General features: G+C 43.9%; 2 long non-coding RNA genes across 5 annotated transcripts in view; one reads left to right on the top strand and one right to left on the bottom strand.

The window, feature by feature from the left end:
* Positions 1-13,611, bottom strand: part of LOC127473363 (uncharacterized) — a 258,364-nt gene that overhangs the window by 11,078 nt on the left and 233,675 nt on the right. For 2 of the 3 annotated variants that reach the window (XR_007905383.1, XR_007905381.1), the window contains exons 8-12: positions 12,706-12,795; positions 11,351-11,442; positions 9,287-9,438; positions 6,741-6,789; positions 6,197-6,254 (exon numbers count right to left, since the gene is read on the bottom strand). This is a non-coding gene — a long non-coding RNA (uncharacterized LOC127473363). Of the gene's footprint in view, positions 1-6,196; positions 6,790-9,286; positions 9,439-11,350; positions 11,443-12,705; positions 12,796-13,611 lie in introns of all 3 variants that reach the window. The other variant, XR_007905382.1, reaches the window with a different exon arrangement.
* The window catches only part of LOC127473362 (uncharacterized), a 277,370-nt gene that overhangs the window by 252,701 nt on the left and 11,058 nt on the right, over positions 1-13,611 (top strand). The window lies entirely within an intron of this gene.

The following is a 13,611-nucleotide window of genomic DNA, read 5'->3' as shown; positions in this document are numbered from 1 at the left end:
AGGTGGGAGAAGCTGGGAACTGAGGGAAAAGGCTGCCTGACCACGTTTCCATTTGCCAGGTATGGGCCAAGGAGACTCAGTGGGGCTAAAGGAAGATTTTCAGATGACAATTGGAACATTTACATGTAGATTATGCAACTGGTTTCCAGAGGTGTGCAAATACACTACAGTGCCCAGTAAAGTCAGTGAGAGGTGAAGGGGGGAAGGAAAAAAGATTTAAAAAACCCCATTTGATGGTCTCAGGAGTGTAAGACAAAGTTGAATCACTTAAGTAGTGATATTTTAAATCTTGTCTCCAAGGGTGCCTTGGACAAGCCTTGCTCTGAGGGTGGTGAGGTCTATTGTGATGGTTGGGTGCAAAAATTGTAAATGGCTGTCAGAAAGTGCCATCTGCGTTGGTTAAAAAAATAACCTGTACCCACACTCAGAAATTATAAGGATTTGCCAAAGGTTACCATTGACCAGAAAGAGTTTTGAGACTCTCTCTTTAAAGCTGTGCTTAAAGCCAGAGATTTGTTTGTGTGAATGTAAGTGGCAAGTCTCTGGAGACTCATCCAGCACTGGCTTAAATGAAGCCATGCCCAGGTCAGTGCAGGCAGAAGGATGGTCCAGATAAGGTAAGAAAGGAATGGATGTGAAATGGGAGGGGAGGTACCAGTGATTCATTGCTAATCTGAAGTTTGCTTACTCACCTTGCCAAAAACCCAACACCAAGTGGCACAAAATTTTGAAAAAAAAAAATAAAAAAATTAAAAGATACTCTTCTCCTAATGAAAATGAACTCATTAAAATTAACTCATTGGTTATTTTTTTCAACTCAAGAAACAAAATTACTTAAAAACTTTTACTTTTTTTTCTGAGCATCACTTTGGAGTTGTACTTTTTGAGGGGTTGGAACTAGATGATCTTCAAGGATCTCCTTCCAACCCAAGCTATTCTATGATTCTGTGAAGACAAGTTCTCAGTTTAGCAGTTTCCCAAGCCCTTCACTCTGGGGGGGCTCTCTAGGGCTTTCCTCAGGCATCCTGTGCTAAATGAGCTTCCAGGTTTCAGTGAAAAAATGGCACCACTACAATTTTAAGATGACAGCACTATGGCAAACCAGTTGTCATCTGCTTGAGTTACCAGCCCAAGAGGTAGATTTAGAGTATTATGAAAATATATGCATTTTGAAGTGCTGTGAATTATACCAAATAATCCTGAATATCTCTTTTGCTATATTAATGAATCATAGCAGAGCTTTCCACATTATCTGCAATCACCATGGAGAAAATGGGTTTCAGTGTACATAGTTTCTGTATAAATAGTGCATCTCCAGCACATTCTGTAAGTAAGTAGTGTCTGATTGCATAATAATAACAATAATAAAGAGAGAGCTGTCCAGCGTGCACATGGGCCAATTAAAGGATCAAGTGCACGAGGCTGCAGCATTCCTGGCAGGGGAGCCAGGGTGCCTGGCTTACCAGTGCCCTCCCCTCCATGCCTGAGCCTCCCACCAGCCCTCTGGCCACAAACCATGGAGCCTGGAGACCTTTTTCCCTGAATCCTTGCATGGAAGCAGGTCATGGGGACAGCACGGCATCCAGAGTTTTAGAGGCTCCTGGCAGAAACCATGGGAAACGTGCCTGCAGCACGAAGGCACAGCTTACTGGTTTGGGTGAAGCTTCAGCACTTGAGCAATTCCCAGTGTGCCTCACAGCTTTGCTGGGCAGGATTTTCTCTGGCTGGAGGGACCAGACCTAAGCTCCCCTGCGTGCCATAGGTATACTTGAGAATTCACGGAAAGCTGGAGGAATGTACTTTATGGGGTGGCTGGATCATATGTTTATGGCCTGAAATAGGAGATCCCAACCCAAACCACTTTGTTGGTTTCTAATGGTGAGAAGCAGAATATGAACATCATATAAATTCATGCTGGGGAGTGGATATGAAAAGAGAATGTGGGCAAAACCTGGGACAACCCACGGCCTCGGTAGCTGCCTTGCCATTAATTATGGCTAATGGGCTAATAAACACCTTCACATTTAATGCACTGCACATCCAGCCTGTGGAAACTCCCTTACAGAGATGACCCAGAAGAATTAGACAAATTAAACCCCAGGATGGTGGAATTATGCATTGCTAACAACATTGGCATAAAAGTAGTAGAGGACTGAGCGCTCTGGATTCCTACAGACAATCATTTACCACCCAAAAGGAACTTCTGGCAGTTGATAAGATTCATAAAATACTTTTTGTACCCTCAGGAGAAGTGGGTGGTCACAACTATTCTGGTGTGGGTGGAAGGGCTCTTCCATGTGAGTGCTGGAGTGGGCCAGGTGGCTGGAAACACAACACCTGGGCTGTGATTTCCCGGGCACATCCCAGCCCAGACACACGCATACTAATGCACTGCTCAGCTCATACTAATGCCCTTTCCAGAGGATAATTGCATGCACTGCCCCGAGCATAACGGGCCACTTCAGGGAATGAGTCTGCTCCTCAAGAAACAGCCACTTACTCCCCTCTCAGCTCTGCAGAAGGGCAAATGTCCCCGGTTCAGGCCTTGGAAATAATGAGGTAAAATGGACTTGGCACCGTTAAAACCTCCCCAAAGACAGGCCGGGATATTTGAATGTCTGATTGGGAAAAACCTATGGGCAAACACAGCCTGCCTGGACAGGACCCCTCCTCCCACAGAGCCATGGAAAAGGCTCCCAGGTCACAGAAGGAGAGCTGGGAATTAAACATCAAGTAGCCTGCAGGGATGCTAGAAAAAACCCAGGAGCCAAAACACAGCTGAAGACACTGAAAAGGGGGTTCTGCAGGCAGTTTGCAGCACTGCAGTTGGAAACCACGGTTTTCCTTGTTCTCCCAACAAAACCAGGCCAACAGTAGGACAACCAGGCCCACCATGCTGGCTTTCCCAAACGGTGGAGCATCTGGGCACTGCTAGGAAAACAGGCAGCTCTTTATTTTGGAATCCTAAATACAGAACCAGTGCCTAACTTCAGATAATCAGAATTTTATCGTCTCTACAAAGACCTTCCAAAACACAAATGATCACCGTGAAACCAGGGGTTGCTTTTTATGTTTTAGCCTAACTTACTGAATCCAGACTCAAAAATTTCTCAGTACCCTTGCCATTAATTAAAATTAAAAAAATATATCTTGTGACCCTTTTCTAAGGAAAAACAGAGCGGATGTAGCTCTGCTGCCCTGGACACACTTACATTTAACTTGGTTCACTCCCAAAGGCCATGATCCAACCAGATACTCAAACACCTGTATAACTTAAATACACTTCTAAGTACTGCTCTGAACTTTGGTAAAAGTAGGGAAAATAAATTCTGTTAAAACACCACTTTATTTCTTTCAAATCTGATTTTTTTGAGAATCTTGACTGCAATGCATCACGTAAAGTATTTCCTTCCTCTTGCAGAATATTTTAATATTAAGCCAGATATTTTTATATTTCCACAAATTAAATGCACCATGGCTGAAGGTTTGACAGAAGCTCTAATTTGCACATAAAAAGGTAGAATGATTTCAGTTTTGACAGCATGAGCTTTTGATTTGTTAATAAAGGCAATTCTTTCTCTATTGTGAACATACTCCCCAAATAAGACAATGTAGTTTGTAACAAATAAAAAAACCCAACATCTTCCTGGCATGGAGACTAAACTTTTGATCCAAAGTTATTACAGAAATTCAGATTTTATAAAAATAAAAGAATGAAACTTTTGCATTCAAGATTTAGTAGCAACAGAGCAGGAATCAGAGGAAGAGATGTTCCTGCCACATTCTCTGTACCTGTTGTTAGTAACCTACCTTCAACATATTTGGATACAGTTCATTGCCAGAAAGTACCTGTGAAAGTTGAAGTAGTTTTGGAGGCTGGGGGTGAGAAAGCCATGTGGAAATAGTTTTGGTAAAAATTAACACAGATTTTCCTGCGATGTTCTAATCAAACTGCAATCTAAGAACACCAGGATTTCAGACTCTCGTGACGAAACTCAAGTTTATAAACCAAGATACAATCAAGGCCAAAGCCAAGGCCAATTTACAAGAGGCCAAGCCTTCAGAGTGACCCTTGGAGCCCATGTCAGAGCTCTCCTTTTCCCCTTAGAGACCACAGAGGAGGAGAGAGCACAGAGCTCCAAAACACTCTGGGCAGAGCCAGCTTAAGCATGGAAAAAAAAATAAAATTTGGATTTCTGATCTCAGATCAAATTATTCTAAACTTTTCCCTGTGTGACAGCCAAAAGCTTCAGCATGGAAGCAAAGCTCAAAGAACCCAGGATCCATTTCAGGATATAAAAGGGTAATGAAGGACTCACCCACGGTCCTGCCAAGGCTTTTACGGTCTCGGCACATACTTTGCCCTGGCATCAAAAGTTGATTAAAGCTTCTCAACGAGGTGAGCAACGTGTCCAAACAGCCTGAGGCACAAACCAGCCTGTGGTGTTACTAAAAGCCCCCACTTTTGAGAGCTGACACTACCCCAGACTGCAACCCAGGGCTGCTGGGTACCACTTGTGTGGGCACAGGCAAAGCGATGAGCACACGCCGTGAACGTGCCTGAGGTGAGATCCAGCACCTCCCACGTGTTACTGGAAAACCCTTCCTGGACATCTGCAGCCATGGCACGGAGCTGGGGACTGTCACAGTCCTGGGGACAGTGGTTACTTACTGGTGATTGGCAGCAGCACATCCTGCTCTAATGCAAACTGAGCCCGTGACACAGCCTGCGAGCAACCTTTCACTGTACTGCATGTGGTGCTTTGCACTGACACCAGACACAGTGCTCTACTGGCCCACAGTCCTTCCATTTAATGCAAAAACTCTTGATTTTTGTAAACTTCTAAGTTTGTGCTGGAGGAAGTAAAGCAGTTCATTATTTAAAGGCATTTTTGTTTTCCAAACAGTGTCCCCTCCTGCTTTTCTTTGCTTGCATCTCACCACAGTTGCCTCCTAATCCAGTGTTGGTGAAACAAGGCTGAAGGTATTTTGGTCATGTTTTCACACTTGTGATGTACAGTTGCCTTGTCTCCTTCCACTTTCCTTCTGACTACACTCTGCTTCACAAATGCAGCCATCTAGCACAACATCTCAGTTTTTTCTATCGACACCTGAGTAATCAGAGCCCTTTTTTTCTCTCTTTTTTGTTTTTATTTTTAAATAAAGCAAGTGTTTCCAGTGCCAGTGCCCAGGGTTGTATTAGGCAAACCACACCCCATTAATGAAAAGCAGCAGAAGTGAGAGGTCACTGGTATTAATGCTAGCAAACATTTAAGGTGAGATGAGATGGGGGGAAAAAGCACCCAGCATTTTCAAAGAGACTATCACAAGTCATCTCCAGCACTTTGTTGCCTTCACATCGGTTTACAGCCTCAGGAATGGTTATTTTAAAACTTAACCTCCTTCAGGTTTGTGCAGTAGTGGCACCCTGGCACAAAATCTGTTGGGCACCAGGGATGGCACGTGTGGCACAAGCCAGAGCAAATCCAGCTTGGAGTGGTAGGAGGGCATTTAAAGAGCACTGAGCACTCATGAGGTATTTCCATATATTGTCAGTGTGAAATATATTTATGAAAACATTGATGGCGAAGTTGTGGCCCCAAAAATATTACCACACATTGCTGTATGGTCAAAATTGCATTCCAAGAGATTTTTTTTCCCAGCCTTGTCTCAAAGGACATCTCTCAGACTTACTCTGTCTTGCTAACACTCACCTTTCCCATGCCAGAAATAAATTTGACAATGCTGACTTGATCTCCATCTGGCTGCCATCCCCTCCACACATCTGATCCTACCCCTGAACTCTGTCCCTCTTGAAATAAAAGACGGGCACCACCCCACGGACCAACTGACCTGGAAACCCTGCACAGAGATACATGGGCAGTGGAGCAGCTGTGCCAAAGGACACTCACAAATCACACCCTCTGGGCACTGGGACAACTGGCAGAGAGACAGAACACAAGGGCTGCCTCTCCACCTCCCTCAGGCTCACTGCGGTCTGTGCTGAGGCACCTCTGCACCACCTAAACCTGCTGCTCCTCTCACAGGCCTCTCGCTGCAACCCTTCCAAGCAGGAGGAGTTGGGGCACTCAGGAGCCAGGAGAACCATCTCCCACCAGCTCAAAAGAGCCTGAGCAGGGGCAGAGGAGCAGAAGAAGGATGGGGGATGAGGGGCAGAGTTCCTGTATGCACCCACCTGGCCAGTCCCTTGGAGCAGTGCAGCACGGTCGGGCAGGAAGCAACCACAGCAGCACCTGAAATACAGACACAAGGCCTCAGGCACGAGAGCTGGTGCCCCATCCTCCAAACTGTCCCAAAACACAGGCATCAGCAGAGTGATTTTTGCTGTCAATATCAGTGTGGAAAGTGCCATCAATAATGTGCCAGTACAGTTCAGTAATGACTCTACAGACTGAACCTGCACTGGAATCCCTGCTTTTTCTTCCCATTTGTTTTAAACAGAATTTTCCAACAAGTGCTCTGGGCATCTATGCCACATCAGCTCAGGGACTGTCTGCTTTGGTGGGTTAAAAAGGATTTTTTGATGCTATGAGCTTCCTCCCTCTGTGAGTGGTCAGCAGGGGCCACAGCATCCTTTTTGGGTGGATTTACAACTCACGGAGATGCCAAAGGGGAGGGAAGACCTTTGACATAAAAATTTCAGTCTAGACCCCTTCAGAACCTGAATGCAAACTCAGAACCAGACTAGGACAATCTGGACTTGGGTTTGTGAGAAATACCTGGTTTTCAAGACACAGCCACCTGGAAGATTCCCTTCTTCTCTTCAACCTGAAAAGAGAGATGGAGCAGTTAATGGGGGAAAAGAAAGGCTGTGAGAATGACAAGCTCCGTGAAAAGTTTCTTTGCAAATAACAGTTTAACACTAAGAAGTTAGGTTAAAATGGTTTCAAAGCCTAAAATTAGTTACGTTTTAAACTAACAGCATATGCTTTTATTGTCTCTGATCTAAAATATAATCCCAGGAGGCTGTGAAAAGCATGCAAATTACGGAAAGCTAATTTGCTCCAACAGCGACACCTCCCATGTAGTTGGGAGGTCTATTAGACCTAGTGTACTCTCCATTATTTGCATATTAATAGCACCTGCTGAAATACTTTGGGATTTACTTTTCCTGCCAGCAGAGGGACAAAACAAACAAAAAATTGATATAAAATTCCTTTCCTACAGATTTGATGAACAATAAACTATTTAGACCATGTGAAGAATGCCAAATTAGTGAGAGGCAATGGGGTGGGACTGTGACACCATCTGGGATTTTCAGAGAAACTGGACTGCAAGTCTCCTTAAAAAAATAAAAAATATCCCAAACCAAAAAAACAAACAACAAAAAAGGCCTCTCTGGAAAGTGCTGGGTAATTTGAAATCGCTCACTTGGCTCAAGTCTGAAGAATGGAAAAGTTGAACTAAAGAAATCCAGACACTGCAGCAAGTAAAAAAAAAAAAAAAAAAGACAAAAAAAATCCTACACATCCACAAGTCCTGAAAGCAGAACCCCCCAAAGTGGACCTTGATTAAAAATCTACAAACCCCCAGGCTTTGATATTAGCCAGGCCTGCAAGGCCTAGTCTCCTGCACATAAAACAAAAAATAAATTAAAACCAGCTACAGCCTGAGATTTAGTTAACAAGCCAACTTCCAGTCTCTGCTCATGACCACTGCTTCCCCTTCTGGCCCCTGAGCTATAAAAAAAGCCCCTTGTATATTCCTATAGCTCATCTTCCTCAGGGTGAGGGTGAGAGCAGCTTCCTTTCCACAGTAGCACATGGAAAAAGCTCCCTTTGCAGCGCCAGGCTGAGCCAGAGCCGCAGGCTGGATGTGTAACGTGTGCCTCTCTCTGCAGAGCGGAGTCAGGAAGCTGACCAGGGAGACAGGGACATTCCCCAGCACCTCTTTTTCCAAACAGGCAATTGGTATTCCTAAAGAAGCGCCAGCCATGTGCTCATATTCCCTGCAAGAGTTACAAGGGGCCTGTATTTCTCCATATTCCCTCTGCTTTAATTCCCATTATGCACCCTCTTTTACATAGGCACGGAAAGGCCCACCAGAGTTAACTTACTGCTGGTGTGCCAAATTTCTGTAGCATTTTAACTACCTTCATATTCCCAAATGAAGGAAGCAATTGACTTTAAGTTAAAATGATTAAATTGTTCTGTACATATTCAAAAAGTAGTGAAAGGGAGTTTAATGCGGGACAACAAAGCACCAAAACCTGCGGCAGCAAAGCTGACTCCGTCCCTTGGCACCGTGTGACCCACGTGAGGGAAGTGGGGAGAAGAAGGGATGTTACTGAAAAATATATTATTATTGGCCTCTTCTCTCTTCAGTACAAACAGAGCCCAACATGTCTTTGAGCTCTGCACAGCCAAGTGAGACCTATGAAAAACGTGCTCAGTGTCAATGGTAATTACCGGAGGAGGCAATCAAACATTACAGCAACGGGGACCCCTGAAATGCTGCACACAGACAACTCCCACCATGGCTGTCAACAAATGCTCATTCTCATTAATGTGTGTGTAACTCCGAAATGCTGCAGCACTGGTAGCTATTAGTATTAGCTGGTAGCTAATTAGTAGTAAGTAGTAGAACTAGTTAAAGTTGCAGGATGGCAAGTGGATGCAAACCGGAGGGACTCGGCTCTGAGCTTGTGTTCACTGTTGGTGATAATTTTCAGCACATTTTTCCAGAGTCAAGAACCTCTAAATAGCTGGAAGGGAAAGGGGTGACCAGAACAGTTGTTGGGAGGCCTCAGTGGGTCAGGGCACTGAGAAGCAGAGCTCCCTCCTTGTGTTTAAGGTACCAGCTCGAAACTGTTAAGAACTGAGTGTTGCTGTCATTCTAATGCCCTGTAAAATGGGTTTGTACTCCATTTCTAGAAGAGGATCTGCCTCCTTTAACTTTCCTATGTACCTGCTGTGGGCTGGTCGTGGATCCTGTGCTTCAAGGATGGCAGGAGCAGGCACAGAGCCTCAGAAGGGGAACCTGGGATACAGCAGGGCCTGGAGACATGCCTGTTACTGCTGCCATGTCCATGGCTAAAAACATCCTGTGCTGCCTCACAGCACTGCCCCAGTCTCTCTGTAAAGTGTTCTTCCAGTCACAGAGAGCCCTGTATTTGTAATGACAGCAATAAAAATAATAACAGTAATAATAATAAAAAAGCCACCCTAGAAAGCAAAACCCTATTATAATATTACCTATTATAACAAATTGGATGTTCCTTACCTGAAATTTCATGAGCAATTAGCAAACAGAATTATCCACAAACCTGTGTATGCCCTGTTATCCTTGCAGTGGTTTCAGCAGCCACATTCCCAGCCTGCAGTTTGCTATCCAGCAGCTTCCAAACCACAGCTTTTTCTTCTTTTTTTTGTTTTGCATCATGAAGTTCAAGGCAGACAATGTTTTACCACCTGCACACTGGGGGAGAAAAAAAAGCAAGGGGGAGAGGATCAATATATACAGTATGTTTATATTCAGCAAGAGCATGTTGCAGAGTGGGGAGCTGTGATGTGTGTGTTGGCATTGTGTGGGAAAGGATCCTTAGTGGCACTGCAGCTGGAAAAATTAGTGGAAGATCAGGGAACTGTCCTCAGTGACAAACTTTCATCTGGCAAGTTACAATTCTGTCGTAGGAAATGATACCTTAGACTGCAGTTAATTTGTGAATCCCAGAAAAGGCAGATCACTGATTCTTCATCAGGACTGCAGAACCCGATCTATAAAAATTTGGGCCTCAGCAGGAGGTTGTGTCTAAGTGTGATTTGCATTTCAATTCTTAGTGCACCACAACCTTCCTGCAGCACTATCACAATGGAAGTTTTTGGTCTCAGCGTGCTCAAAATACATATCAAAAAAACAAAAAATCCTGGTACAATGGCAGCCAGTTGTTAATGGGAAGGGAAGTGGCATTTATGTTTGAATTGTTTCACGAAACACCATTACATCAGAGTCTTTCATCATTTTGTGGGGGATCGAGTCCCCTGACACCATCTTCAGGGACCTCACGTGGTGCTCATCACTATCATTCCACTTGCACAAACACCCCAGCCCTTTCAATTTTTATCTGCCCAGAACCCAGAATATGTTACAGTATTTAGTTTTTGTTCTATGTGAAGAATTCACAACAAATAAAAGCCATTTCCCTGAAAAAACAAGGCTGTGAGTGACGGTTTAGGGAATTTCAGGCAGAGCCCCTTTGCAGGAGGGGCAGCAGCTCTGCCGTCCCTCCCGCTGACTGATGGCACAGCTCCAACTCATCCTACATGGAGCAGCCACCAGCACTGGCAATGATGCTCACTTGTTTCCCTAAAAAACTGTCTGGGTCAAGCTCTGAACCCTGTGTATGTGCTGGAGATGAATTATTCATAGGAACAGGAGGGTTTCCCTTCACTGCCGCTGAATCAGGGAGAGGAGTTTGCAGAGAGAGGTAAAAAAATCCACTCCTGACTCCTTTAGCCAAGGAAATGTTCCACGTCAAACCCTCACAGCCTCTTAACCCAGTGTCAACACAGACAGGTCTTCATGCCCTTCCTGTGTGCTTGGGAAGCCAACTAAGCCAAGCTCTCTGAGAGGAATTCAGTGTGCAGAGCTGTCCACGGGCCAAGGAAGAGGGTTATTAATGTTCTGGCACAGCCCTGCTCCCTCTCCTTGCTGCTCATGGAGCCAGCTTTTGTCCTGAAGAGCTACACATGACCACAAATTCAAATTTACATTTATTTTTGCCATTTGATCCCTGTTTTCCTATGTGTAGAATATTACTGCCACTTACTCAGATATGGCTAAACTCAACGACCCTTTCCAGGGACACATTCTCTAGCTGATTAAATTTCCAGGCTCCAAACCTCAAAGCCCAAGTAAAGGGTGCAGGAGTGTGTCTGCCACATCAACATCCCAAGTGTGTTTCCAAGTTTCTTTCTGCTTTTGCTGTTGACAGGAGTTTTTAGTGACTTGAGCAGGTAGAGGCTGAATGCAGGGCATTTTTTTCTACCCATTTCAATCCCTCTCTCATTAGAGTGTTGCCATGTTGGGGCCCAGTGATTTGTTTCCCTGCACAGTGCTGCGAGCTGGCATTTGCAAGATTGCAGCACTTTGACTGTGAACTTTCATACCAGCTGCTCCCCTGTGACAAATGGAAATCAAAGCTCCACACTGAAGGTTGTGGCTCTTCTTGGAACACACTGAGTGAAGTGAGTTGTCCCATAAAGGAAAGGCCAAGCTTTGGGGAACTCCCTCCTGTATCCCAGTGCCTCTATTCAGAGACATTTATGGGGAGTGATTCTGCAATAAGACACTGACCCTCTGGGATTTCTGGCCTGGGACAATCACTTACTTTTCAAAATGTTTGCTTTCACTCCCCTGAGTGTCTGAGAGCCCAACAGGAATATTTCAGGCTGAAAAAGAAGTCTGGTCCTGAACTTCGTGCTAAAAATAAATAAACAAAAAAACCTTCACACAAATGCAGGATAAATAATTTTTTCTTTTCTTTAAGGACACTTGTTAAGAGCACAGAAAGGAGTCAGAAGTACGGCTTTTACTGACTGCTCTGCAGCTCAACATCTCTGGCATTCAAAACATACAACTTCTGTGTTTGTACTACATTTCCCTAACAGCTTACATCGAGGCCAAACACACAGCGTTCTGCAAAGGTCCTCTAAAATAAGCTTATTTAAAAGAGCAAGGTCAATGCCCAACACATGTCAGATTCTGTGAGCAGAAATCAAAGAGTTCGGAGCAAATGGAATATGTCAGAACTCGGTGGATTTCCATGCCAGGCTCTTTTACCAAGTTCACTTTGCTGCTGCCAAAACCAGTAACAATCTCATCATATGGACTTCAGCTTTGGAAAAGTGTCTGAAAAAACCCCCAGTCTCTGTACATGGGCCACTTAGCTCAATAAATAAAACTAAGGCATAAATGTGTTTATCTGGACATGCTATTTATTGTCCCTGTAACTGTATTTTTCCTTTAATGGGACACACGCTGATTCCATGCTTCAGCCCTAGGCTCTATTAAAATCAAATTAAAAGCATTAGTAATGTAGTTAATTCCATTTATAACATGGCCATCAAGAGTAAAGAGAATATTAAAATAGGAAAAAAAATATAAATGGGATTTAATTTATTTTTTTTTTAAACATAGTTCCATTTTGATCTCTGCATTTTTTTTAATAAAAAAGAGAAAACTTTTTCCTCTGTTCAGATAAAGTAACTCTGCCCTGGTCTTTTAAACCATATCTTGCAGACTGATATTTGTGATTTCAATTAAAATATGCTATTGTCACTTTAGCCTTCCTCTTTGGTATTTTAAATTGATCCTAATGGCTTTGCCTTAAGTGATTTGCGTCCCATAGTGAATCCCTGTCACTTACAGCACCTCCCACTACTGCCCTCCCGAATAATCACTACCAGATAATCGCTCCTTCCCCCTTCTCCCAGCGTTATTCCCGCTTCCCCCCGACTCCACATGCTGGTACTGGCTGCGAAGTATTTGCTCTTTACCATCTTTAACATATGGCTTGTTGCTCTGGCACACAACAGTCAAGGATTTAAAAGAAGGATAAAAGCTGCATGAAAAAGCCAAACTGGTGGCTCTGGAGTTAGGTTTGTGTGTCTCTGGCCTGTTTTCCAGAGGGTGAGGAGGAAGGGAATTGGGTTGGGATTACCACGCCTCCAGCACTGTACTCACAGTGTAGATCCTGGCAGGTGCTCACACGGCCCAGGTCCACTTGCTGCTTCCTAACAGAGCTCTGTGAGATGGACACCATCAGAGGAGAACCTGTTTAGGAAAGCAAAATTCCCATTGGGGACTTCCCACCATCAGCAGAGCCCCTCAGGTTTTGGCTGGGAGCTGCCCCTGCCCTGTCCCTCCACATCCCAACCCTTGCACACCCTGGTGTGCACAGGGAATCATGAGCCTTCTCCTCCTCACAGGAGGGTCCTTCTCCTTTGCCTTTCATGGATCTCATTATTAATTGAAGAATCATTTAGTTTGCATAACTGTCCTCTGGCATACATAATTCCAACCTTTCCCTTTAAATTGGCTTATTCAACTAAATACAGTCTTCTGTTTTTGTGGCTCCAGCTATCAAAGCTTCTAGATGGACAGTCAGGGTGATGTGGAGAAAAAAACAAACTAATATTAGGAAGCATCTTTTTATGTACATTTATGAGATCTACCAGCAGGTGACTCCATTCTAAAATATCTGTTTTTTCATAGAATAAAATGCTTTCTTTCCTACACCCTGATCATCATCATAATGCCCCACTCTGAAAAAAACCAGTGTTAAATAAATAGCACTTTCACTTAAGCTATGAACTATTTCTTTCTGAATAACACATGAAATTGAATTAGAGAGATTCGGTGATTTCCAGAGCAGCCTGATCTGTTCCTGTCTAATCAGACCTGATTAATTCAAATCAAACTGCAAACCTCAGTTTTATTTTGCTTTAAAAACTTGAGATCAACAACAAGTCAGCAGTATGTAGATATCACAGAAGCAGTTAACACAGAAAGCCTACAGACACCGACTCTCATAGAGTCAAATGGATGTGATTAAACATTTGGCATCATTTATTAATATTTTATATATTC

The sequence above is a fragment of the Manacus candei genome, unplaced genomic scaffold (genome assembly GCF_025592945.1).
Source record: "Manacus candei isolate 608988 ecotype Guabito, Panama unplaced genomic scaffold, ASM2559294v1 h1tg000035l, whole genome shotgun sequence".
NCBI classification, from domain to species: domain Eukaryota; kingdom Metazoa; phylum Chordata; class Aves; order Passeriformes; family Pipridae; genus Manacus; species Manacus candei.
The sequence above is the reverse complement of the archived record's forward strand: the minus strand, read 5'-3'. Positions and strand labels throughout refer to the sequence as shown.